The sequence below is a fragment of the Eptesicus fuscus genome, chromosome 20 (genome assembly GCF_027574615.1).
Source record: "Eptesicus fuscus isolate TK198812 chromosome 20, DD_ASM_mEF_20220401, whole genome shotgun sequence".
In the NCBI taxonomy this organism is placed as follows: Eukaryota; Metazoa; Chordata; class Mammalia; order Chiroptera; family Vespertilionidae; genus Eptesicus; species Eptesicus fuscus.
The window spans coordinates 15789539-15814648 of NC_072492.1; the positions used below are offsets into that span (position 1 = coordinate 15789539).

Genomic DNA, 25110 nt, shown 5'->3' on the forward strand with positions numbered 1-25110 from the left:
TGAGATTGACCCATAATTTTCTTATGAATAAATTAAGAGATTAACATAGCCCTGGCTGGTGTTGCTCAGTGGTTAGAATGAAGGTCCTGCAGACCGAAGAGTCGAGAGTTTGATTCTCAGTCAAGGGCATGTATCTGGATTTTGGTGAAGGAGGCAACCAGTCTATGTGTGTGTGTGTGTCTCTCTCTCCCCTCCCACTCTCTGAAAATCAATGGAAAAAAATATCCTCCAGTGAGGATTAACAACAACAAAATTAATATAAACAATTGATCTTTTTAAAAAATATATATTTTGTTGATTATTTTACAGAGAGGAAGGGAGAGGGAGAGTTAGAAACATCAATGAGAGAGAAACATCAATCAGCTGCCTCCCGCACACCCCCTACTGGGAATGTGCCCGAAACCAAGGTACATGCCCTTAACCAGAATCGAACCCGGGACCCCTGAGTCCGCAGGCCGACGCTCTATCCACTGAGCCAAACCGGCAAGGGCCAACTGATCTTTTATCCAATTAAAATTAATATTACTATTATAACTGATTTGCACCACATATAAGTGTCAACAGCTAAAATTTCACACAGTAAACTGTTTTATCTGCAGCCAAAACCGGTTTGGCTCAGTGGATAGAGCGTCGGCCTGCGGACTCGGGGGTCCCGGGTTTGATTCCGGTCAGGGGCATGTGCCTTGGTTGTGGGCACGTCCCCAGTGGGAGGTGTGCAGGAGGCAGCTGATCGATGTTTCTCTCTCATCGATGTTTCTAGTTCTCTGTCCCTCTCTCTTCCTCTCTGTGAAAAATCAATAAAATATATTTTTAAAAAAAGTTTTATCTGCAAAACTTAACCCAGGAAAATTGCATGTAGTCAAAATCATGACCACAAAAGGCTTTCACAGTAACAGAAACCATAAAAAAGAGACTTAAGAAAACATGATAAATATTTCAAATTTCCTTTGTAAAATTATTACAAGAAGAAAATCAATCTCAATGAGAATAATTTAGTTAAAATGAAAATTGGAAGTGGTATAACTGGTAATAAATATATATCCCTAAAAATTCACTGAAGTTAGTATAATTCTGATTAAAACTTTTCACCATAACTGGTTTGGCTCTGTGAATAGAGCATTTGGCCTGCGGACTGAAGGGTCCAGGGTTCAATTTCAGCCAAGGGCACATGCCCGGGTTGTCGCCTCGATCCCCAGTAGGGGTCGTGCAGGAGGTGATTCTCTCTCATCCTTGATGTTCCTATCTCTCTCTCCCTCTCCCTTCCTTTCTGAAATCAATAAAAAATATTTTTAAAAATTTGGATTCACAAATGATGAGTCAACATGACCTTGAGGTCAATACATAACAGTAAAACTATGTTTCATAACATAGGGCACCACTGTCCAATAGACATATATTATGAAACATGAATGTACTATAATTTGAAATTTTGTAATAGCCACATTTTTAAAGGGAAAAGGGTGAAACTTTCATTTTTATACTCTTTTAAAATCCAATGTATACATTTTACACTTACAGCATATCCAAATCCACACTAACCATATTTCCAGTGTTTAATAACCCATGTGACTAGTGGCTGCCAGACTGGATGGTACAGGTCTGGGGAAGGCAATGCAGATAGAAAGAATGGTTTGAGCAAAGGTATGAAGTTAAAAATGTGGAAGGCATGTTCTGGGAACAAGAAATGGCTCCAGTATAGTGGCTGAAAAAGTGTATGAGAGAGGGTGGAGGTAGATGGAGGGTTGTGGAGGGGGCTGTAAGACTGGGAAGATCATCTGGACGGGAAGGTTTTGATGATCTTGAAGCTAGTCTGCCCTGTTGTGTAAGACCAGATATAAACCAATCACCTTCTTCTTCCAAAGAGAACTTTCTCTATTCCCTTCAATAACACACTCCTTTCCCCTCCCAGTTGCTATTTCTACTGTCCCTCCTTCCACTATTGACTGTACAGAGAAAGGAAGGACTGAATTCCAAGCCTCCAAATGATGGTCCAGAAAACCACTAATGCTAAGTTATATAAAACACCCTAAATCATGGTTTTCATACTTTCCTTTTTTTTTTTTTTTGAAAGCTTAGTTTCCAAACAAAATATTGTACAAAATGCCACATACGTGTGTTTTTTAAAAAAAGCAAACAAATAAAAACTGAACTTCCCTGTTTTTTACTGTCTTTGTTGTTTTAATTTCTATTTATTGATTTTAGAGAGAGACAAAGGGAGAGAGAGAGAGAAACATCGATTTGTTGTTCCACTTATTTATGCATTCATTGGTTGCTTCTTGTATGTGCCCTGACCGGAAATCAAACCCTAACCAACTGAGCTACCTTGCTGGGCCTAAATCTTAATAGTTTTTAACTGAAGGTTAAAAGTCTAAATTTTCCCATGTCATTAAATAATCTTCAAAAGCACCATCTTTTAATGGTTGATAAATATCTCATTGGAGGAGGGGGAATGGGAGATATCTGTAATACTATCAACAATAAAAAATACATTTTAAAGAATCTCATTGTATTTGTTTTTCACAGGGCCTCTATAGGTATTTTGGATGGGACAGTCTTTTTTATTTTTGAATTGAACTTTTTATTTTGACATAATTATAGATTGATATAAAAAATAATAGAAAGATTCTTTATACCCTTATACTCTACCCCAATAGTAACATCTTGCAAAACTATAATACAATATCCTAACTAGGATACTGATATTGATACAATTAACATACAAAACATTTCAATCAACAGGACCCCTCACCTTGCCCTTCCATAACCAGTCATATCTACTTCCCTCCCATCCCCCCCACTTCTTAACCCCTGACAACCACTAATCTGTTCTCTATTTTCTAGAATTTTGTCAATTTAAGAATATTATTTAAATGGAATCAAATAGTATGTAAGCCAGTCTTTTGGAGATTGGCTTTTTTTTTTTTTTACTCAGCATAATTATCTTGAGATTGTTCTAGGTTGTTGGGTATATTCAGTCATTTATTTCCTTTTTCTTTTTTAATATGTTTTTATTGATTTGAGAGAGAGAGAGAGAGAGGGAGGTAGAGGGAGAAAGAAAGAAACATGGATCGGTTGCCTCCTGCACACTCCCCACTGGGGATTGATCCCACAACCCACGCATGTGTCCTGACTGGAATTGAACCAGTGACCTCTTGGTGCATGGGAAGACACTCAGAGGCAAGCACCTTCAACAAAAATTTCTCTATGTATATTCAGGTATATATATTTCTGAGTGTATATACTTGGATTTTGAAAAATAAAATTGGGATCATAATATATTATTATCCTGCAAAACATTTTCTAAAATTAATAAAATAGTATGGACTGATGTCCAGGTTGGTACTAGAGATCTACTTTATTCTCTTTAATGGCCGCACAGTATTTCATAGCAGAAATGTGCCATAATTTGCCAAAACCGGTTTGGCTCAGTGGATAGAACGTTGGCCTGCGGACTGAAAGGTCCCAGGTTCGATTCCCGTCAAGGGCATGTACCTTGGTTGTGGGCACATCCCCAGTAGGGGTTGTGCAGGAGGCAGCTGATCGATGTTTCTCTCTCATCAATGTTTCTAACTCTCTATCCCTCTCTCTTCCTCTCTGTAAAAAATCAATAAAATATATTTTAAAAAAAAGAAATGTGCCATAATTTACTTAACCATACCCTATTGATGAATTAAGTTATTTTTAAATTTTTTGCTATTATTAACAAAGTACTTCAATGAATACCTTTCTTTGAGAGTTGAAATAGCTAGGTCAAAGGGTTTGCAATTTAAAACTTGTCACAGATGCTCTCAGATTATCCTTCAAATTTACTTACCAATTTACAATCATAGGATTTGAGAACATCCATTTATCCATATTCTCACCAACAATGAAATATAAATTCTTGCAACTTTTTACTATTTGGGAAATGAAATAAAAACTAAAAGTCAGCCCTAACCGGTTTGGCTCAGTGGATAGAGCATCGGCCTATGGACTGAAAGGTCCCAGGTTCGATTCTGGTCAAGGGCATGTACCTTGGTTGCAGGCACATCCCCAATGTAGGAGGTGTGCAGGAGGCAGCTGATATTTCTCTCTCATCGATGTTTCTAACTCTCTATCCCTCTCTCTTCCTCTCTGTAAAAAATCAATAAAATATGTTTCAAAACAAAACAAAAAAAAAAACTAAAAGTAATTATTTGTAGGTTATATGATTACTTACCTGGGAAAAACCAAGAAAATGAACTAAAAAACAACAACAAAATTAAGTTTTGACCAAAGAGCCAGGTGTGTGAGAAGGAAAGCACTTTCATACCTACAGGAAGTATAAATTGTACTTTGGAGGGCAGTTTCTCAGTCTGAGTCAAAAACATTAAAAACATGCATCTCTTCTGACCCAGCAATCCAAACCCATGATTTTTTTCATGGCGAAATAAGGAAACGTGCAAAGATTTAGCTGCAATAATTTTTACCGAAGCATGGCTTATAGCTTGCAAACCTTTATGTCCAAAAACAAGGGACTAGTTAAGTGATGGTTCATTCATACAGTTACACACTACACATTCATTAGAAGTGATAATGTAGATCAAAATTTGTTGACAAGTTAATGTTTTCATATTATAGTGCTCAGTTTAAAAGATCACAAAATAGTATATACAATATGATACTAATAAAAATGTGTATAAATAGTCCTAAATTACCCATCAAATTTATTTTTGTTGAATTTAGTCTCCTCTAAACTCTTTCTTGAGGGCAAAGCCAATACAGCCATCCAAATGTAAGCTTAGTATCTGACATCTCAGCTAAGCTACCAGGAGTAGATGCAAATATAAAACTCAGGGATAATCCTGACAAAAAGAAATGCCTGTTCTGGGACCTTAAAATGAGGCTTCTTAATGAAATTAGCAGCTGTTTGAATAATCTCTCTGTTTGTTTATAAAGAGCACAAACTCTGCCAGCATCTTCCAAGATTATTTTAAGTGCCCCCAGGGACCTTAGGAACCCATATTGCTCCTGTCATTTAGATGCTTATCCACTGGTTGGACAAATCCAAACAAGCTGCTGTCAGCTAAACGTTGTAGTGCCCCCAGCAAAAAGGAGGGTCAGTGTTTGCTCTGAGACAATTCCCTGTTTTCCCAAACCATGAATCAGCCCCATTGTCCCACCAGCCTCTGTGCCTCACGCATTATGCTCTTCACAGCGAATGACAAAGGCAGGAACAAGGCAAAGAAACTTAAGACTCTGGGTGAGGAGGAGAACGCAAGGCCGTAACATTTAATCTTGCTTGTAAAGTAAGAGTCAGGATTTCAGAGGGTCTGCTTCAGAGAAATGGTTGGAAATGTGTCAGAAGACTAATTTCATGGAGAAAATCTAATTAACAAAATAATACTTGGCAGTTGATCAGTATGTTTTTTAATTCAAAGGTAAAGGAGTCTCCAAATGTGAATGTATAAAATTTTTCTGGGCACCCATCCATGTCAGACTTATCCTTTCTTCCTCCACTGGCTCCCCTTTCATCCAAGTTTCTTTTCTCCATCCTCCCTGCTCCTTCCCAGTTGGAAACAAAGGATAGTTTAACCTGGATATTTGGACTATTTGGTAACAGAGTTTTTTCTTGTTGAAGCTCAAGAATATTCCAAAGGCCCTGGCTGGCTTGGATCAGTGGATAGAGCGTCAGCCTGCGGGCTGAGGGGTCCCGGGTTCGATTCCGGCCAAGGGCACATGCCTGGGTTGCGGGCTCGATCCCCAGTGGGGGGTGTGCAGGAGGCAGCCGGTCAATGATTCTCTCTCATCATTGATGTTTCTATCTCTCTCACCTTCTCCCTTCCTCTCTGAAATCAATAAAGAAATATTTATATATTTTAAAAAAGAAACAAAAAGATGTGTGTGTTTTTTTAAAAAAAAGAATATTCCAAAGAAAAGATTTCTAATTACATTTTTATAGAATAAAGTTTGCAGGACCATGGCCAGTTCACATAGCAGAGTTGAGACATGTGACCACTACTCATGGTTAGGCCAAATAACCATGCTCTTGGATCCCAGTTGCACCAAGTCTCAGCCTTTCCAGTTTTCAAGGATCAGTAAGCTCAAAATTAAGTAGTAAATACAGACTTGATCCTGAGTACTGAACAGATTTATGGGCATAACTTGGATCTTGGAAAAGGCTACTCAGGGTTTATTGAAGTTCAATAATGAATATTGACAATAGTACTGAAAGCTTTGTCTTCTTGGCCAAGTGCTAGCTTATCTTGGCCTCTTCATCTGTAAAATGGGAGGAATAACATTTTTTAAAAAATATATTTTATTGATTTTTTACAGAGAGGAAGGGAGAGGGATAGAGTTAGAGAGTTAGAAACATCAATCAGCTGCCTTCTGCACACCCGCTACTAGAGATGTGCCCACAACCAAGGTACATGCCCTTGACCGGAATCGAACCTGGGACCCTTCAGTCCACAGGCTGATGCTCTATCCACTGAGCGAAACCAGTTAGGGCAGGAATAACATTTTTATTCCTATCTCATATGGTTGATTGTGGGTCAAATGAGATTATATAATGACAAATACTTTGTGAACTATAAAGAATACTACAAGTATGTCACCTGTATATTCCATGATTCATCAAGTTTTGGTACAAAGAACTATTTCTTATAATACGATGGCAGTTAAGAACAAGTTCATTTCAATAAATGGCACTGGAACAATTGGACGTGAATATGCCCCCCAAAAAAGTACAAAAATGAGCATGAAATGAATCATAGACCTAAATATAAACCTAAAATTATAAGCCTTCTAGAATAAAATAGAGGAGAAAATATTTGTGACTTAGACAAAAATTTCAGAGAAGACACATACAGCATGAACTACAAAAGAAAAAACTGATAAATTAGACTCACTAAAATAAAAAGTTCTATTCTTGAAAAGACACTGTTAAGAAAATGAAAATACAAGACACAGACTGGAAGAATATACTGCAAAACACACAGCTGATAAAAGATTTGTATCCAGAATATACAAAGAACTCTCACACTCAATAATATAAAAAACAGCCCAATTAAAAAATGGGCAAAAGATTTGAACAGACACTTCACCAGGGAAGAGGAAAAGATAGTAAGTAAGCATAAAGGGAAAAAGTTCAACATCATTAGCCATTAGGTACATGAAAAATTATAATGAGATATCATACCACATACCTATTACAATGGCTAAAATAAAAATAAACAAATTGACCATATCAAATGTTATAGAGGATACAGAACAACTGGAATGAACTCTCATGCATGCTTGTGGGAATGAAAAAATAGTACAGCTGCTTTGGAAAACAGGCAGTTCAGAATAGTTAAACATACATTTATCACATGAAGCAAAAATCCTACTCCTAGGTATGGAGTCCTTACAGATGAATAAAATTAAGTCTCTGCACAAAGACCTGTATGGAAATGCCTATATCAGCATAATTTATAATTGTCAAAAGGTGAAAACAAACCAAGTGTTCATCAACTGGTGCATAGATAAAGACGTCTGGTACAGCCATACAGTGAAATATTATTCAGCAATAACAAGGAGCAAATTATTGATACACTGACATGGATGAATCTTAGATAAATTGTGTTGAATGAAAGAAGCCAGGCTCCAATGATTTCATTGTTGGACATTCTGGAAAAGTCAATACTGTAGGAACAGAAATCAGATCAGCAGTTGCCAGGGGCTAGGGGTAAGAGTTTGGAACAGACTACAGAAGAGAATGTGGGAACTTTTTGGGGTGATATCTTCATTGTGGTGGTATTTATGTGACTGCATATGTTGGACAAAAGTCATAGAACTGTGCACCTAAGAAATATGTAAGTGATTCCTTAATAAATCTGACTTTTAAAAAAAGAACAGTTTAGCAGGTCCTCAAAAAGTCAAACATAGCCCTGGCCCGTGTGGCTCAGTTGGTTGAGCATCATCCCATGCACAAAAGGTGGCCAGTTTAATTCCTGGTCAGGGTACATGCCCGGGTTGTGGGCTCAATCTCCTGGTCAGGGTGCATGTGAGAGGCAGCCAATCAATGTTTCTCTCTCTCTCCATCTTCCTTCCTCTCTCTCTGAAACAAACAAACAAACAAACAAATAAATAAATAAAATAAACATATTTAAAAAGAAAGTTAAGCCCTAACTGGTTTGGCTCAGTGGATAAAGCACCGGCCTTCGGACTGGAGGGTCCCAGGTTCGATTCCGGTCAAGGGCATGTACCTTGGTTGCGGGCACATCCCTAGTGGGAGGTGTGCAGGAGGCAGCTGATTGATGTTTCTCTCTCATCGATGTTTCTAACTCTCTATCCCTCTCCCTTCCTCTCTGTAAAAAATCAATAAAATATATCTTAAAAAAAATAAAAAGAAAAAGAAAGTTAAGCATAGAATTAGCATATGATTCGACAATTCCACTCCTAGGTATACTGGTACACTCCAAAAAAGTGAAAACAGGTACTCAAACAGACAGCAGCATTATTCACAATGGCCAAAAGTTGGAAACAACCCAAATGTTCATCAGAAGATTAATGGATAGCCCAAGCTGATTTGGCTCAGTGGATAGAGTGTCACCCTGCGTACTGAGGGGTCCAGGGTGCGATCTGGGTCAAGGGCACATGCCTAGGTTGCTGGCTTGATCCCCAGTAGGGGGCCTGCAGGAGGCAGCCAATCAATGATTCTCTCTCATCATTGATGTTTCTAAATCTCTCTCCCTCTCCCTTCTCTGAAATCAATAAAAATATATTTAAAAATAAAACAGGATTAATGGATAAAAAAAATTGTGGTACAGCTCTGGCTGGGTGGCTCAGTTGGTTGGAGTGTCGTCCCGTCCCATATACCAAAAAGGTTGTAGGTTCCATCCCCAGTCAGGGCATGTTCAGGAGGAAACTGATCAATGTTTCTCTCTCATATCAATGTTTCTCTCTCATATCAATGATTCTCTCGAAAGAAAGAAAGAAAGAAAGAAAGAAAGAAAGAAAGAAGAGAAAAGAAAAGAAAAGAAAGAAAGAAAAGAAAGAACAAAAGAGAAATAAAAGCATTAAAAACATATCTTAGCGTGAGGATTCAAAAAATAAAGTGGTCTATACATTCAATGGAATTTCATTCAACTATAAAAAGTGAAATTCTGATACATGCTACAACATGGATAACCCTTGGGGAGGGGTTATATTATGAAATATATATAATATATTGAAAATATTATGCTAAGTGAAATAAGCCACACACAAAAGGAATATCATATCATATTAAATAAATATTATAAAAGTCTATTGTGCTAATTTGATATATGAAGAATGGGACTTCATAGCCCCTCTATGAATTTGTAATTACTTTTTTGTTTGTTTGTTTGGTAATGTTCTTGGTGCATTTTTCTTTTTAAAAAAAAATATTTTTATTGATTGATTTCAGGGAGAGGAAGGGAGAGATAGAAACATTGATGATAAGAGAGAATAATTGATTGGCTGCCTCCTGCACGACCCCTACTGGGGATCAAGCCCACAACCCTGGAATATGCCCTTGACTTGGAATCGAACTTGGGACCCTTCAGTCCGCAGGCCAATGCTCTATTCACTAAGCCAAACCAGCTAGGGCTTGGTGAATTTTTCTATTGCTGTATCTTGTTGATTAGTAAGAGATATTAATTGTTTGTCTATGCATATATTACAAATATTTTCCCCAGTTTGCCATTGGCATTTTAACTTTGTGGTGGGATTTGGCATAAAGAATTTTTTTTGTTGTTTTTTTCAATCAGAACTGTTTTCTTTTTCTTCATGTTTTCTACCTTAAGGTCATATTTAGAAATTCCTTCTGCTCCCCAATATTATAATAATATTCATTTTTTCTTTCTGGAACATTTATGGTTTTATTTTACACATTACTTTGTATAGGGTAGAAATAATAATCGCTAATATTTATGGGGCACAGTTTGTGTAATAGGTACCATGTTCTTACTTTTTAGCATCCATTATCTCTTTTAGTCCTTACAACAAATGAAGTAGGCACTTTTACTACCTTGTTTATAAATATGGGAGAAATGAGGCTTAGGAAGGTTAAGTATCTTGCCTGCAATTACATAACTAATCAGTGTCAAAACGGGCATTCAAACCCTAAGTCTCTTTACTCTCAAAATATCTTACTTGCTGTATGTATTTTCTTCCTTCCGCAAATATCATGAGTCAAATTTTCAAATATCCTGTTATTAAAATCCATCACTGATCAAAATGCCACTCTTATCATCTATCTAGTAGCTTTTGCTAAATTCTTGGGTCTATTTCTGCCCTTTTCTATTCTATTGATTCTTTTGTCTATTCATGTGCCAGTGACATACTGTTCTAGTGACTGCTGAATTATTTATACATTCTATTATCTGGAAGGCCAAGTCATCCCTAAATGCTCTTCTTTTTCAAAGTTTTCTGATCTTCTCTTCATTATTTATACTTTCCGAAAAACTTTACAGCTTTGTTGCAAAGTCCCTAAGAAATTCCATTGAGATTTTTGCTGAATAAAGGCGGGGGGGGGGGGCTAGGGTTCCATGTTCTTACTTTTTAGCATCCATTATCTCTTTTTTTCCTTACAACAAATGAATTAGGCACTTTTACTACCTTGTTTATAAATATGGGAGAAATGAGGCTTAGGAAGGTTAAGTATCTTGCCTGCAATTACATAACTAATCAGTGTCAAAACGGGCATTCTGAGAATTGAGTTCATCAGATTCCTCAGTCATAGCATACTTGGTCTGTGTAAGGCCCTTCACTTATCTTAACTCCTCCCTTAGTCTTGGTCTACGTTCTCTTTCCTCTCCTTCATAAACACCCACTGTTACATGTTTGAAATGTACCCTTGGATATATATGTATTCTTGTAAATATATACTGCTATTTCCAGCCTATGTTTTAAATTCATAATTGGTCCAAGGATCTTTTTCTGTTTTAAAAATTCAACACTGTTTTATGACCTATTTATGCTGCTGCATGTAAAAATCTAGCTCATAGCTTCTACCTCTGAGGAGCATTATACAGGATACACCCTGATAGGAATAAAATAATATCTCATTGTTTTAATTTGCATTTACCTGTGAATTTGAACATTTCTTCTTATGCTAATGAGTCATTTGCATTTTTCCTTCTGTGAATTACCTATTGATAGCCTTTGCCCATTTCTCTAGTGGACTTCCCCTTCTTTTGTGTGGTCTTTTTTTTTTTCTTCTTTTTTAAAAAAATATGTTTTTATTGATTTCAGAGAGGAAGGGAGAGGGAGAGAAACATCAATGATGAGAGAGAATCATTGGCTGTCTCCTGTACACACCCTACTGGGGATCGAGCCTGCAACCTGGGCATGTGCCCTTGACCGGAATCAAACCTGGGACCCTTCAGCCTGCAGGCCAATGCTCTATCCACTGAGCCAAACCAGCTAGGGCTGTGTGGTCTTTTATCTTTCACATACTCTGGAGTGCAGATTAGTGTATAGTTGGTAATAGGAATCATACTTTATTTTTCTCCAAAAACTGAGACAGTTTCCCTGACATCATCTACTGAATAATTCGTCCTCTCCAGGTTGACTTAGTGTTATCTTTATCTTATATCAAATTCCCATAGATGTATAGGTCTATTTCTGAGCTCTCTATTCTGTTTCTCTGGTTTATATCTATTCTGTAGCATCTCATTCTTGCTTTATGACGATGGCTTCATATTATATCATAAAATCTGGTTGAGCTAGTCCCTCCCCCCATTGCTCTTCATTTCCAAAATTAATTTAGTTACTCTAACAAGAATAAGTTTGTCCAATTTCTCAAAAAGTCCTGATGGCATTGTATTTAATTTATAGATAAATTTTGGGAGTGGGAACTATTTCTTTTCTTTTTTTTTTAATATATTCTATTGACTTTCAAAGAGTGGAAGGGATAGAGAGTTAGAAACATCAATGAGAGAGAATCATCGATCAGCCGCCTCTTGCACACTCCCCACTGGGGATGTGCCCGCAACCAAGGTACATGCCCTTGACCGGAATCGAACCTGGGACCCTTCAGTCCGCAGGCTGACGCTCTATCCACTGAGCCAAACTGGTCAGGGCGGGAACTATTTCTTTACACAAACTGTCAGTTAATGCTTCTGGGCTTAGCTCTAACTTCCACTCCTACCTTGAGAGGTATTCAATGGTTCCAGCTTCCAACTTCTGAGGCTTTCTACAGCCGTTGTTCAAAATGAATCTACTGCTTCTTCCTACTTGTGGCCTTATTTCTCTGGAGGACTTAGCAGAACAGAGACAGCTGAAACCTGAATCAATTATTACTAATTCATTCTCTTTCCATCTTCCAAAATGTAGTTGACATTCTATATGTTTTCTCTGCTACTATTCTCTTTGACCCATGGGCTTATCATAGTTTTAGTTCTTTCCTATGGCTTTAATAGGGTAATAGGAGGAACCATATAAACCTTTATTAATTTTTTTAAAGTTCTTTTTTAAAAATATATATCTTTATTGATTTCAGAGAGGAAGGTAGAATGAAAGAGAGATAGAAACCTCAATGATGAGAGAGAATCATTGATTGGCTGCCTCCTGCACGTCCCCTACTGGAGATCAAGCCCGCAACCCAGGTACGTGCCCCTGACTAGAATCAAACCTGGGATCCTTCAGTCCATAGGCTGACACTCTATCCACTGAGCCAAACCAGCTAGGGCCATATAAACCTTTAGATTTAATTGGCATGATTAACCAGGCATCCATTACGTTTTCTATTTATCATATACCTTTTTTTTCTCCTTTAGTGCTTTATATTGGATAGGCTAAATTCTCTATTGTTGATTTAAAAGATACACCTATTTTTTTATTCTCCTTGTGGTTATTCCTAAATAGTTCAGTGCTGGTAAATGTTTACCGATTAGTTCTCTGAGGGGGAAAACACACACCCTGATTTGTAGTGTTTGCCAATTTTCATGGTATAAATACTCCCATCATGGCCAATTTCAAACCTCTAAGGTAGAATCACTGAATCTGGAGTTCGAAAGAGAGGGGCAGCAGCACACCATTATATAATATTTCTACCATACAGATACAGTAGATATGAATAACCTCACAAACATAGATACTAGTAAAATATAGTTACAATGCATCTTGAGTATTTATTATTATTATTTTTTTAAAATATATTTTATTGATTTTCCACAGAGAGGAAGGGAGAGGGATAGAGAGCTAGAAACATTGATGAGAGAGAAACATTGATCAGCTGCCTCCTGCACACCCCCCACCAGGGATGTGGCCGCAACCAAGGTACATGCCCTTGACCGGAATCGAACCTGGGACCTTTCAGTCCACAGGCCGACGCTCTATCCACTGAGCCAAACCGGTTTTGGCGAGTATTTATTATTTTAAAAAAATTTTCCTGCCCTAGCCGGTTTGGCTCAGTGGATAGAGCATCGGCCTGCGGACTAAAGGGTCCCAGGTTCGATTCCGGTCAACGGCATGTACCTTAGTTGCGGGCACATCCCCAGTAGGGAGTGTGCAGGAGGCAGCTGTTCGATGTTTCTATCTCAATGATGTTTCTATCTTTCTAACCCTCTCCCTCTCCCTTCCTCTCTGTAAAAAATCAATAAAATACATTTTAATTTTTTTTCTTTTTAATTCTCATTCAAGAATATGTGGTTCTTCGCCTCCAATTGATTTGAGAGAGAGAGGAAAGGGGAGAGAGAGAGAGAGAGAGAGAGAGAGAGAGAGAGAGAGAGAGAGAGAGAGAGAGAATCATCAATGTGAAAGAGAAACATCAATCCGTTGCCTCCTGTAGGTGTCCTGACTAGGGATGGAACCCGCTACTTAGGTATGTGCCCTGACCAGGAATCGAACCTGCAACCTTTTGGTGTATGGAATGACTTCACTTCAGAGCTCCAACCAACTGAACCACCTGGCCAGGGCAAGTAGTTATTACTTTAAAAAATATATATAATTAGTTTAATTGTAAAAGTGCATAAATTATGTTTTAATGATGGCTGTAGTTAACAACTGGCTTGCTCAAAACTTAACTATCAGCTTTCACAAGCTGGACAAGCCAGTTCCAGCACACCACTGCCCTTGTATTAGTAAAATCCTAGATTATATTGATTTTTCCTGTCAAATTTTTGGCCATTTTATTGAGGCACAATTGACGTATGATAAGATGTGCATGCTAGAAGTATTAAATTTTATGTTTAGACATTTGAAACCAGTGGCAGGAATCAGCTGCAGAGCCTTGCGGTTGGCATCTCCCGTGGGCGTGGGCTGCATCTGTGGGCCTGGCCATGGTGGGGCAGTACTCCTGGGAGTTCTTTTCATTTGGCATCAACAGCATTGTATATTAGTGTGGCATAAAGCCCATATATCCATCTGGAACCTTTGTTCAAATGCAGAAATGTGACTCACCTTGCTAGTAACTGATCCTGAGTTCATGAAATACCTAAATAATGTGATGGAACAACTAAAAGATTGGGTACACAAGTGTTCAGTTCAGAAACTGGTGGTATTCATCTCGAATATTAAAAGTGGTGCCCAGCCCTAGCCGGTTTGGCTCAGTGGATAGAGCATCAGCCTGTGGACTGAAGGGTCCCAGGTTTGATTCCGGCCAAGGGCACATGCCCGGGTTGTGGGATCGATCCCCAATAGGGGGCGTGCAGGAGGCAGCCGATCAATGATTCTCTCTCATCATTGATGTTTCTATCTCTCTACCCTTCCTCTCTGAAATCAATAAAGAAATATATTTTAAAAAAATAAATAAAAATAAATAAAAATAAAAGTGGTGCCCAGCCCTAGCTGGTTTGGCTCAGTGGATAGAGCATCAGCCTGTGGACTGAAGGGTCCCAGGTTTGATTCCGGCCAAGGGCACATGCCCGGGTTGCGGGCTCGATCTCCAGTGTGGGGCATGCAGGAGGCAGCCGATCAATGAATCTTTCTCATCATTGATGTTTCTATCTCTTTCTCCCTTTCTCTTTCTCTCTGAAATCAATAAAAATATATATATAAAAAAAAAAAGTGGTGCCCAGCCGGTGTGTCTCAGAGGTCACGGTTCGATTCCTGGTCAGGACACATGCCTGGGTTGCAGACTTGATCCTCAGTGTGGAGTTACAGGAGGCAGCTAATCAATGATGCTCTTTCATCACTGATTTTTCTATCTCTCTCTCCCTCTCCTTTCCTCTCTAAAATCAATAAAAAATATATTTTAAAAAGGTGGTGAGGTCCTTGAAAGATGGCAATTTGATACTGAGTGTGATAAGACTGCCAAAGAAGACAGTACACCCAGAGAAAAGTCTCAGAAAGCTATCCAAGGTGAAATGCGTTCAGTGATCAGACAGATCACAGCGATAGTGGCATTTCTGCTACTGTTGGACATTTCTTATTCACTTGATCTTCTTATTTATGCAGACAAAGACTTGGTTGTACCTGAAAAGTGGGAAGAGTTGGTACCACAGTTCATTGCCGATTCTGAGCAAGTTCATTGGGTTCCTTCACTACTTCAATTCACAAAGAAAACAGCAGAGTAGCTCTGTCCATGACTGAAGAAAGAGGGAAATACTGAGAAATGAAGTGGAATAACTAGCAGTTTCTATCAGCCTTCAACCTTCAACCATCCTCCTTTCACACATGAAGTATGAAATCACAAAATTAAGATGGAAGCCTGAAGTGAAAGAGAACAACAACAACAAAAATGTCAAGACCATTTTTCCTGAAGCTCCCCAGTGTCTCAGTCTCTTCAGATTCTCCATAAAAGATCCTCTGCCCAAGTGATTTTCCTAGAGGGAGGTTGTGGACAGAGTGGCTACTGCTCACAGCTTTGGGTCTGGAGCACAGTTTTTCATTTATTCTCAGCAATGCCACCCATCACAAGTTTCTGGAAGAGGGTTATGATCAGCATCACAGCCAAAATGCCCTAAAGCACAGCAGAAGAATGAGGAGGAAAATGTAACAGGGTATAAAGTACATGGTGCTCAATAAATGTTGAATTTTTAAACATGTTTGGCAGGAAGGATGCACAGCAACATTTATTTGTGTTTACCTCTGGTTTGGTCACTGGAATTTAGGGGAAGTGGAAACTTTCATGATTTCTTATACTGAGTTCTATATTGTTTGAATATTTTACAATCAGCAGAGAGCACTGCTAGGCTTGTAAGTTTAAAGACTTTGAAAAGGGAGCCCAAGGTCTAAACCAGTGGTCAGCAAACTCATTAGTCAACAGAGCGGCAAACTGAGGCTTGCGAGCCGCAGTTTGCCGACCACTGGTCTAAAACATTACCATTTCATACTATTACTCTTACCAATAAAGGAGGTTCATGGGCAGGGAGAGGCGGGGAGAGACATCTGCAATACTTTCAACAATAAAGATAAAATTTAAAAAAGAACTCCCAAATGGTAAGATATGTACACATATAATACCTTAATAAAAAAATTTGGGGAAAAAGAAAAAAATAAAATAAAAAAGAACTCCCAGCCCTAGCCGGTTTGGCTCTGTGGATAGAGCCTCGGCTGCGAACTGAAAGGTCCCAGGTTCGATTCTGGTCAAGGGCACATGCCCGGGTTGTGGACTTGTTCCCCAGTGGGGGACTTGCAGGAGGCAGTCGATCCATGATTCTCTCTCATCATGGATGTTTCTATCTATCTCTCCCTCTTCTTTCCTCTCTGAAATCAATAAAAATATATTTTAAAAAAAGAACTCCTAGTGCATACTTGGTGTGTGCTAAGCATTTTATAAATATTTAACACATAACTAGGTACAATCATTTTCCTTGTTTAACAGATTAGGAAACTGAGTCTCAGCTAGGTTGTATAATTTGTCCAAGGTGACACAGCTAAGGAATGTCAGAGCGAGAGGTTGACTCTGGGTCTTTGGCTTGACAGTCTATTCATAATCACTATGCTATACCAAAATACTACTATCAGCTGGGGAAAGGGACAAATATTCCTGGAAACCTGAGAGTAAGGTCCAAACCAGCAAGTGTAATCTCTCTCTTTTTTTTTTAATATATTTTATTGATTTTTTACAGAGAGGAAGGGAGAGGGATAGAGAGTTAGAAACATCGATGAGAGAGAAACATCAATCAGCTGCCTCCTGCACACTCCCCACTGGGTATGTGCCCGATACCAAGGTACATGCCCTTGACCGGAATCGAACCTGGGACCCTTGAGTCCGCAGGCCGACGCTCTATCCACTGAGCCAAACCGGTTAGGGCAAGTGTAATCTCTTTAAACCTTATATTTTACACTTAAACTTCATTATGTCACTTTCTGTCTCATAATGCATGTACATTTGTTTGAAAATAAAAGCATGTGAGTTATTTCCCATCAAGTCAAATGAATGCTCCAGGAGAATGCCCTGTGTCTGTCCTGGGGCTTCATGTATCCTGGGCACACCACTGTGTATATCCACAGAGAACTGTTTGCCCCTGGTTGAGAATCACAGACAAAATCCCCGTTGCTTCTGGCATTCCCTGGTAGGTCAACTAGGTCAGAACGTTTTCCTAAGATCCTGAAAGACATCAAACATCAGTTAACTCTGGTCTCGTCCCCGTTCCAGTTCAGAGGATATATTCTTCCTCTTAAGTAAAGCATACCAAATGACCTGACAGGTGACAGCTGACAGATTGGTGGACCTGCTGGCCAGGGTATGACATTCCTCAGGCTGGCCCCAGCTGACCCTGACTTGGTCAACTGTTCCTCACAGCCCACAGCCCACTTTCTAGGAATTCACACACAGTGACTGCTGCAATGAAACAGTTCAATCCCACACACAGTTGTTAAATGTTTAGTAAGTGCAAAAGTTCATCCACAAAAAAAAGTGGGGGATAGATAGTGGTAATGGTTGCACAATATCGTGAATGTAATTAAAGCCACTGAATTGCACACTTAAAAACAGTTAAAGTGGCAAATATTGTGTTACATATTTTACCACAGCAATAAAATGATTAAAAAAAACCAAATTTATCTACAGGTAAACAATATTTTGTCTGGGCCTCAAGGATATTCTGGGGTGGGGCATGGTAACTGTTTCAGATGAATGGAACTATTAGCCAAGGGGAGAGCAAATCTAACCCAGTAACCCCTTGCTGAAACCCCTTCAATGGCTCCCCATTATTCTTGGGATAAAGACCAAACGTCTTAACAAGCCTATGAGGTCCTATGTGGTCATCTTTCTGATTTCATTTTGTGCCACTTCTCTCCTTGTTTTTCCTGTCACAGCCACCTGGCCTTCCTTCTCTTCCTTTCAACATGCCAAGCTCCCTTCCACCTCAGGGCCATTGCAAAGGGACTTTTTCCCTTTTGCTTGAAACCCTTTTACATCCCACTTCATTCTTGGCTCACTCAACTAAAGCATCACTTCCTCAAAGAAGCCCCCCAATATGGGTCCGATTCCATGTTATATATACTGATAAAACCATTTATCTCCCTGTTGTAACTGAAAAATCACAGAAAAACTCCAAGTCACAGTGGCTTAAACAAAACTAAAGTTCATGTCTCTTTCACATGCAGAAGTCCTGGGCTAATCCATGGTGCCTGGAACCCAGGTTTTCTTCAGTCTTGTTGTTCCACTACACATGGCTTTCATTCCCAAAGTCACCTCATGATCCAAGAAAGCAGCTGGAGATCCAGCCATTATGTCCACATTCCCACAATCAAGAAGAAGAAAGAGGAGAAAAGGGCAAGCCTCCTCCTTTAAAGACATTTTCTGGAAGTTATACATACCATTTCTGTTACTATTGGCCAGAATTTAGCCATATGACCACATCTAGATGCAAGAAGGCTGATAAATGTATTTGTTATTCTAGGTAACCATATGTTTACCTGAAAGTGGACATTTACCTATGCTACTCATAAAGGGAGAAAGGACATTGAGGGACTACTAGAGTATCTATCACAATAGCATTAATCTTATTTTGTAATCATACATTTATTTAAGGTGATTATTCAACTGAAATATTTTCCCTTATTAGATTATAACCTTTATAAGACCTGGGCCTTGTCTGCTTTTGTTTATCATCGTATCCCCTGTGCCTAGCATGCTGCTTGCACAATAGGCATTCCACAAACATTTGTGGACTAGATGTGAAAAGCAGGCTATCATATCGATATGTATATATTGATTTGAGAGAGGAAAGGACAGGGAGAGAGAGAGAGAGAGAGAGAGAGAGAGAGAGAGAGAGAGAGAGAGAGAGAGAGATAGGAGAAAGAGAGAGAAAGAGAGAGAGAGAGAGAAACATCCATGATGAGAGAGAATCATTGATCGGCTGCCTCCTGCATGCTCCCTATAGGAGATCGAGCCCGCAACCTTGACTGGAATCAAACCTGGGACCCTTCAGTCTCCTGGCTGGGCTCTTAGGAGAGAAGAAGGAAGAGGGGATTTGCCCAGGCAGCTTATCTTGTCTTCCTTAGGCCATCTGCCTCCAGTGGGGTTGGGTGGGGAGAAGGTCCTGGATTATCTAGAATAGATATTGTGTGCTTGTCCTGGTCCCTGGATTCGTTGGCAGAGAGCCCATGCAAACACCAGGTCCTGTCTGTCTCCTGTACCTCTCCCACCTCCAGCTGTGGGTAGGGCGCTGCTGCGCCCCAGCGGAATGTGCCTGGACAGGATAATGAATGGACAGAACCATACCCTGGGCTCCTTTCCTTCTCTACATCCCCAGCTCCATCCTCTGGCCTTAGGGTTCATGCTGCTGATCAGCCTCGGCCATTCAATTTTCTTGTGGAGCAAACCTCTGCGGTGTGGCTGCCTGAGGAAGATGAGAGTGTCAAAGCCAAAGGAAGGTGTTGGGAAGTCCTGTAGTCATTCAGCCTGTGTGGGCAAGGTGTGCATCCTGGTCATCGTGCCTGACAAAAATGTGGCCCAACCTAGACTAGACCAGGAAGCAGGGATACACTTGACATCACCAGGAGAAGAGAACGCCCAGGTAGTGCCACACCTATTTTTTGGTCAGTAAAAGGAATTTTTAAAAACTCTATTTAAAATGTTATTGTGCTCGCTTCGGTAGCACATATACTAAAACTGGAACGATACAGAGAAGATTAGCATGGCCCCTGCGTGAGGATGACACCCAAATTCATGAAGCATTTCATATTTTTTTAAAAAGTTATCTTTAATAAATAATATAGGTACAGATTTTTCCTACAATCCAAAAAGTAAAATAGAAGAAAAAGGCTAAGGAAAAACAGAAGCCCTCTGGTCCCCCTATCCTAGCCCAAATCCAGCTCCTCAGATCCAACACTTTTAACTCCTTTTAGCTGCTTTTTCTGTATTTACACCCATCACTCCCCCCATGACTAATAACAAACTTATATTGGTATACCTTAAATTTTCATTTGCAGACATTACCCATGGGCTTCCTATTATGGAATTCGAGGATTTATGTCTTACTTCACTCCCTTCTCAATGTCTTTTAACACAAGTTTGGTTAAAAGTCATACTTCATACTTTTAATAGTATGACTATGTAAATACCAATGACCACAGACCCAAGTACATGTCCTTTGAGTTAATTTACTCTTTTTGTCTCAGCTCAGCTTTGTTTGAATCTATGTTTCCCACACCCTCCCAGGACTCTGTAAACCCCTCGTAATCCAATTTTCCGCACAGATAATCCCTCAATTTTATTTTTCCTCGTCCGACCCCTCCCCCCACCTAGACAGGTTGCTCTCTGGTCCTCTGCAAGGCTCCCTTCCTGAGGCTTTCCTTTGCTGACCTCCTGGGAATTAAAGAGAATTGTTTTATAACTATTTTTATATCATTTCAAAATTTTATATGATTTCTACTTGTTCACTGTAGAAAAAATGTAAAGGCACGAGAAAGAAAATAAGGTGATGTATTTATTATTCATCTGCACAAACGTAACCATTAACACTTTGGCATGTATCTTTCCAATCTTTTTTATACATATTAATATACATCAAAGAGGGGGAAATGCAATCTGGAAAACAAAACCCAGGGCTGCTTGCATTTCTGCCCCTGGGAGAGAGTAGCATGATTCCTATCAGAGACAGGCTTCTCCTGTGGAGGAAAACAGCTGTTGGGCCCCATGAGTCAATGAATATCAAAAGTCCTCCTCCAGAACATGGTTTAAAAGACAGGAGAGAAAATGTTTTTTAAAAAAACAAAGACTATAGCCCTGGCCGGTGTGGCTCAATGGTAGAGCATCGGCCATGCGCCGAAGGGTGGAGGGTGCGATTCCCAGTCAAGGGCACTTGTGTTCATGAGGCAACCCATCAATATGTCTCTCTCACAATTAATATTTTGCTCTCTTTAAAAATCAACAGAAAAAAAAATCCTCGGGCAAAGATTAACAAAAAACAAAGACTACAATAAAACACTGTCAGTTGGAGGTGATAGGAAATAAGGCATTGAAAAATGAAATTTAAAAAATTAAGGAACTGAGCCCAGTGGGAGTGGCTCAGTTAATTGAGTGTCCTCCTGGCCAGAGCACATACATGGGTTGCAGGTTCCATTCCCAGGCAGGGCACATAAGGAAGACTATCAATCAATGTTTCTGTCTCTCTCTCTCCCTTCTTTTCTCTAAGCATGTCCTCAGGTGAGGATTAAAAAATAAAATAAATAATTTTTTTAAATGCTAACCATTAAAAAAATTAAGGCATTGAAAAAATTGACACAGAGAGAAGGGTCTATAGCCACGTTGTCTCATGAAGCTATTTAAATGTCATAAAATTAAAAATTCAGTTCCTCATATGCACTAGCCACATTTCAAGTACTCAACAGACACATGTGGCTAGTGATTACCTCATTGGACAGCAGAAAATAGAACATCTCTGTCATCACAGAAAGCTCTATTGGATTGTACCTGGCTCTAACACAGATAAAAAGTTTGCAATGCCTGGGCCAAATTTAGTTCATAGCAGTAAAACATGATGATTAAGAGAGTAGTCTCTAGAGGCAGATGCCTGAGTTCAAATCCTGCTCAGCCACTTATTAATCAGAGGATTTTGGACAACTTAATCTTCTTGCCTCAGTTACCTCATCTGTAAAGTGAAGATAATGATAGTAACTACAGGTTGTTATATAGACCAAATAATTGATACTTATAAAGTGCTGAGGAAAGTACCTGACACATAATAAGTACTTATTAAATATTTTGATTTGCCTGTTAGTTACTAACAAATGAAATTAAAATAAAAATTAAGCCGAAACCGGTTTGGCTCAGTGGATAGAGCGTCGGCCTGCAGACTGACAGGTCCCAGGTTTCGATTCCAGTCAAGGGCATGTACCTTGGTTGCGGGCACATCCCCGGTAGGGGGTGTGCAGGAGGCAGCTGGTCGATGTTTCTCTCTCATTGATGTTTCTGGCTCTCTATCCCTCTCCCTTCTTCTCTGTAAAAAATCAATAAAATATATTTTTAAAAAATTAAAATTAAAATTAAAATCTGAGCCCTAGCAGGTTGGCTCAGTGGATAGAGCCTGCAGACCAAAGGGTCCCGGGTTTGATTCTGGTACAGGGCACGTACCTTGGTTATAGGCTCCTCTTTATCCCGGGCCCTGGTTGGGGTGCATGCAGGAGGCAACCAATCAATGTGTTTCTCTCACATTGATGTTTCTCTCTGTCCTTCCCTCTCTCTAAAAAGATCAATGGAAAAATATTCTCGTGTGAGGATTAACAACAACAATAAAATTAAAATCTAGGTTTCTGGCTCTTTTTTTTTCCTTTTACAAGGCATGCAAGCCTGGCTCACATCATTCCTGATATACTTCAATTGGCCAGAACAGAGTGGCAGCTGCCCAGTTAAGATGGAGCATTAACTCCTTAGTTGCCCACATGCTCTTTTGGGGCAGGTGTTGCATCAGCACCGCTCAGAGCAGGCTTCTCTTTCTAATTTGCTCTAAGGCACAGCGTAGGCTAGTGGGCAGCCCTGGGAAAGCTGGCAAACACAGGGGCATCAAGCACTGTCTTAAGGAGGGAGAATGGCAGGTAGTTATCAAGGGCACTGATATCTAATGTTCAGTGGTAAGCTGTCACCCAAGCGGTGAAGTGCTGTGATTCTGTGTTTCATATCTTCAATAAGGTCTGCTGCACACAAAGATTGGGGTTAGTAGTACAGCAAGGAACAAAAAACGATGATGAAAACACACTGAAGGCTGCACATTTTGCAGTCTCTGGAACAATGAGCCCCTTGAAAAATCTTATTTGAGGGTGGAACCAGAGTATGGGGAATAGAGGCCAGAATCCTTGTATTTGAATAATTAGGAACTCCGAGGCTGGAAATATCGGCAATCTCCCGAGGCAGATATCTGGGTTATAGACTCATACACCTTGAGGAAAGGGAGCAGAGAATCAGACAATTTGCAACTTTGTAATTTCCTTTCATTTCTTAGTATATCACAGACATCTTTTCATGTCATTGTTCTCTTATATCAGTGATTCTCAAGGAGAAGAAAGGTCATATCAGAATCAAATCACCCAGGTGCTTCTTCAAACCACACGGATGTATTATCAGTCAGGAATCAGGTGAGAGAACAAAATCACTTCCAGGGTTTAAAAACAGAATGAATTCAACACAAAGATTAGGCAATGACCAAACCCCTGGAAGGGCAGGAGGAATAGGCTTTACAAATAACTCCCAGAATGCTCCCAGGGAAGCCATTCCCTTTACGACCTTCAGGAAGGTTGAGTTCCAAGAAATGCTGCTCTAGCTACAATCCAGGTACCAGAAAGCTAAAACGGTAGGCTGTGCCACCAGCCCAATCTGGACACTGGAATGTGGGTTGCTGCCATGGCTGCTGCCAGAATTTCCTCTCAACATCCTTGAACCTGGAGATGGGACATGGGCAATCTCATCTCAAGAATATGGCATGACCGCCTGGCCAGCATGGCTTAGTGGTTGAGCATCGGCCTATGAACCAGGAGGCCACAGTTCAATTCCCAGTCAGGGCACATGCCTGGGTTGCAGGCTCGATCCCCAGTAGGGGACGTGCAGGAGGCAGCCAATCAATGCTTCTCTCTCATCATTGATGTTCCTATCCACTCCCGCTCTCTCCCTTCCTCTTTAAAATAAGAGGTCATGCCATATTCATATATATATATATATATATATATGAATATGGCATGACCTCTACCTCACTTAACCCTTTTCAAATCTTGCAGAAATGCATCTAAGTAGCAGACCCTAATTTGCACCCAGAATCCTGGCTACATGCAACCTGGGAAACGTAGCTTTATCTTTTCAGCCTCTGTAGCACAGGAAGACCACTGGGATCAATGCTGACAATCCATCAACCATTCTAGTATGTCGCCTCTAGGAAATCATTGTCTCTGTTATGTGCAGAGCTATTTTTTTCTCTCTGCGACCCATGTCCTCTTTTTCTAATAATAGTCCTCTGATTTTCCTTTGGAAAATCACCCTTCACACTCGCACTCCATGTCATTGGATGAGGCTGAGCCCATACCCCAGTCCCAGGGGAGGGCCCATGTCCCAGCCCTGGGCAACTAGTACACTCCATCTCCTATTCTTGCTCAATGTGTCATCCCTCAGAGAATATGTAAAGGATGGATACCATCCCCCTGGAGACATCGAGTAGAGAAGGGACAGATAGTTATCTTGGACTGTTGAGACACTTACCAACCTAGAAGCTGGGGGCAGAATACTATGATTCACTGTCACTTTCTGCTCTAAGATTTGGCAATTGCCTGTGGCCCGTGTGATGTCTATAAGAAAAGACAATCCTGATTGGAAATATTCTGCCCTTTAATTAAATGAAGCACTAGATCACAGTCTCAATATTTTATTTGGAAAATATGGTCTCCATAACACTTTCACACTCAGCCTAAACTTCCCCCCAGCCTGCATGTGTGGGCATACACACACACACACACACACACACACACACACACACACACACACACATTCTAGCTCTACCTCTCACTTTCTCTTAGTCTATTCTTTTTTAGGTTGGGAGCTCTGTTCCTCAGCATCAACATCCACAGATGCTGGGTCACTATCTCTCCAGGAATTGAACACAAGAACACTCAACTAAAAAAAAAAAAAAAAAAAAAAGGAGGAAAGAGAGGTAGAGATAGTTATCTGCCTAAGAAGGTCCCGGTGACTGTATGTGCCTAGAGACGCAAACCTGCTTTCTATGGTGTTTAGTCTTGTTTGGCTGTGGGCCTGGGTCACCTATAATG

The 25110-nt window shown here is 39.9% G+C and overlaps 1 non-coding gene and 1 pseudogene across 1 annotated transcript; both read left to right on the top strand.

Annotated features, from left to right (window-relative positions):
* The first annotated feature begins 14249 nt into the window (after positions 1–14249).
* LOC129147405 (mitotic spindle assembly checkpoint protein MAD2A-like) lies at positions 14250–15956 on the top strand (annotated as a pseudogene).
* Positions 15957–19945: 3989 nt separating this feature from the next.
* On the top strand, positions 19946–20052 carry LOC114233857 (U6 spliceosomal RNA). Its single transcript, XR_003620047.1, has one exon. It is a non-coding gene; the product is annotated as a U6 spliceosomal RNA (small nuclear RNA).
* Positions 20053–25110: the final 5058 nt, after the last annotated feature.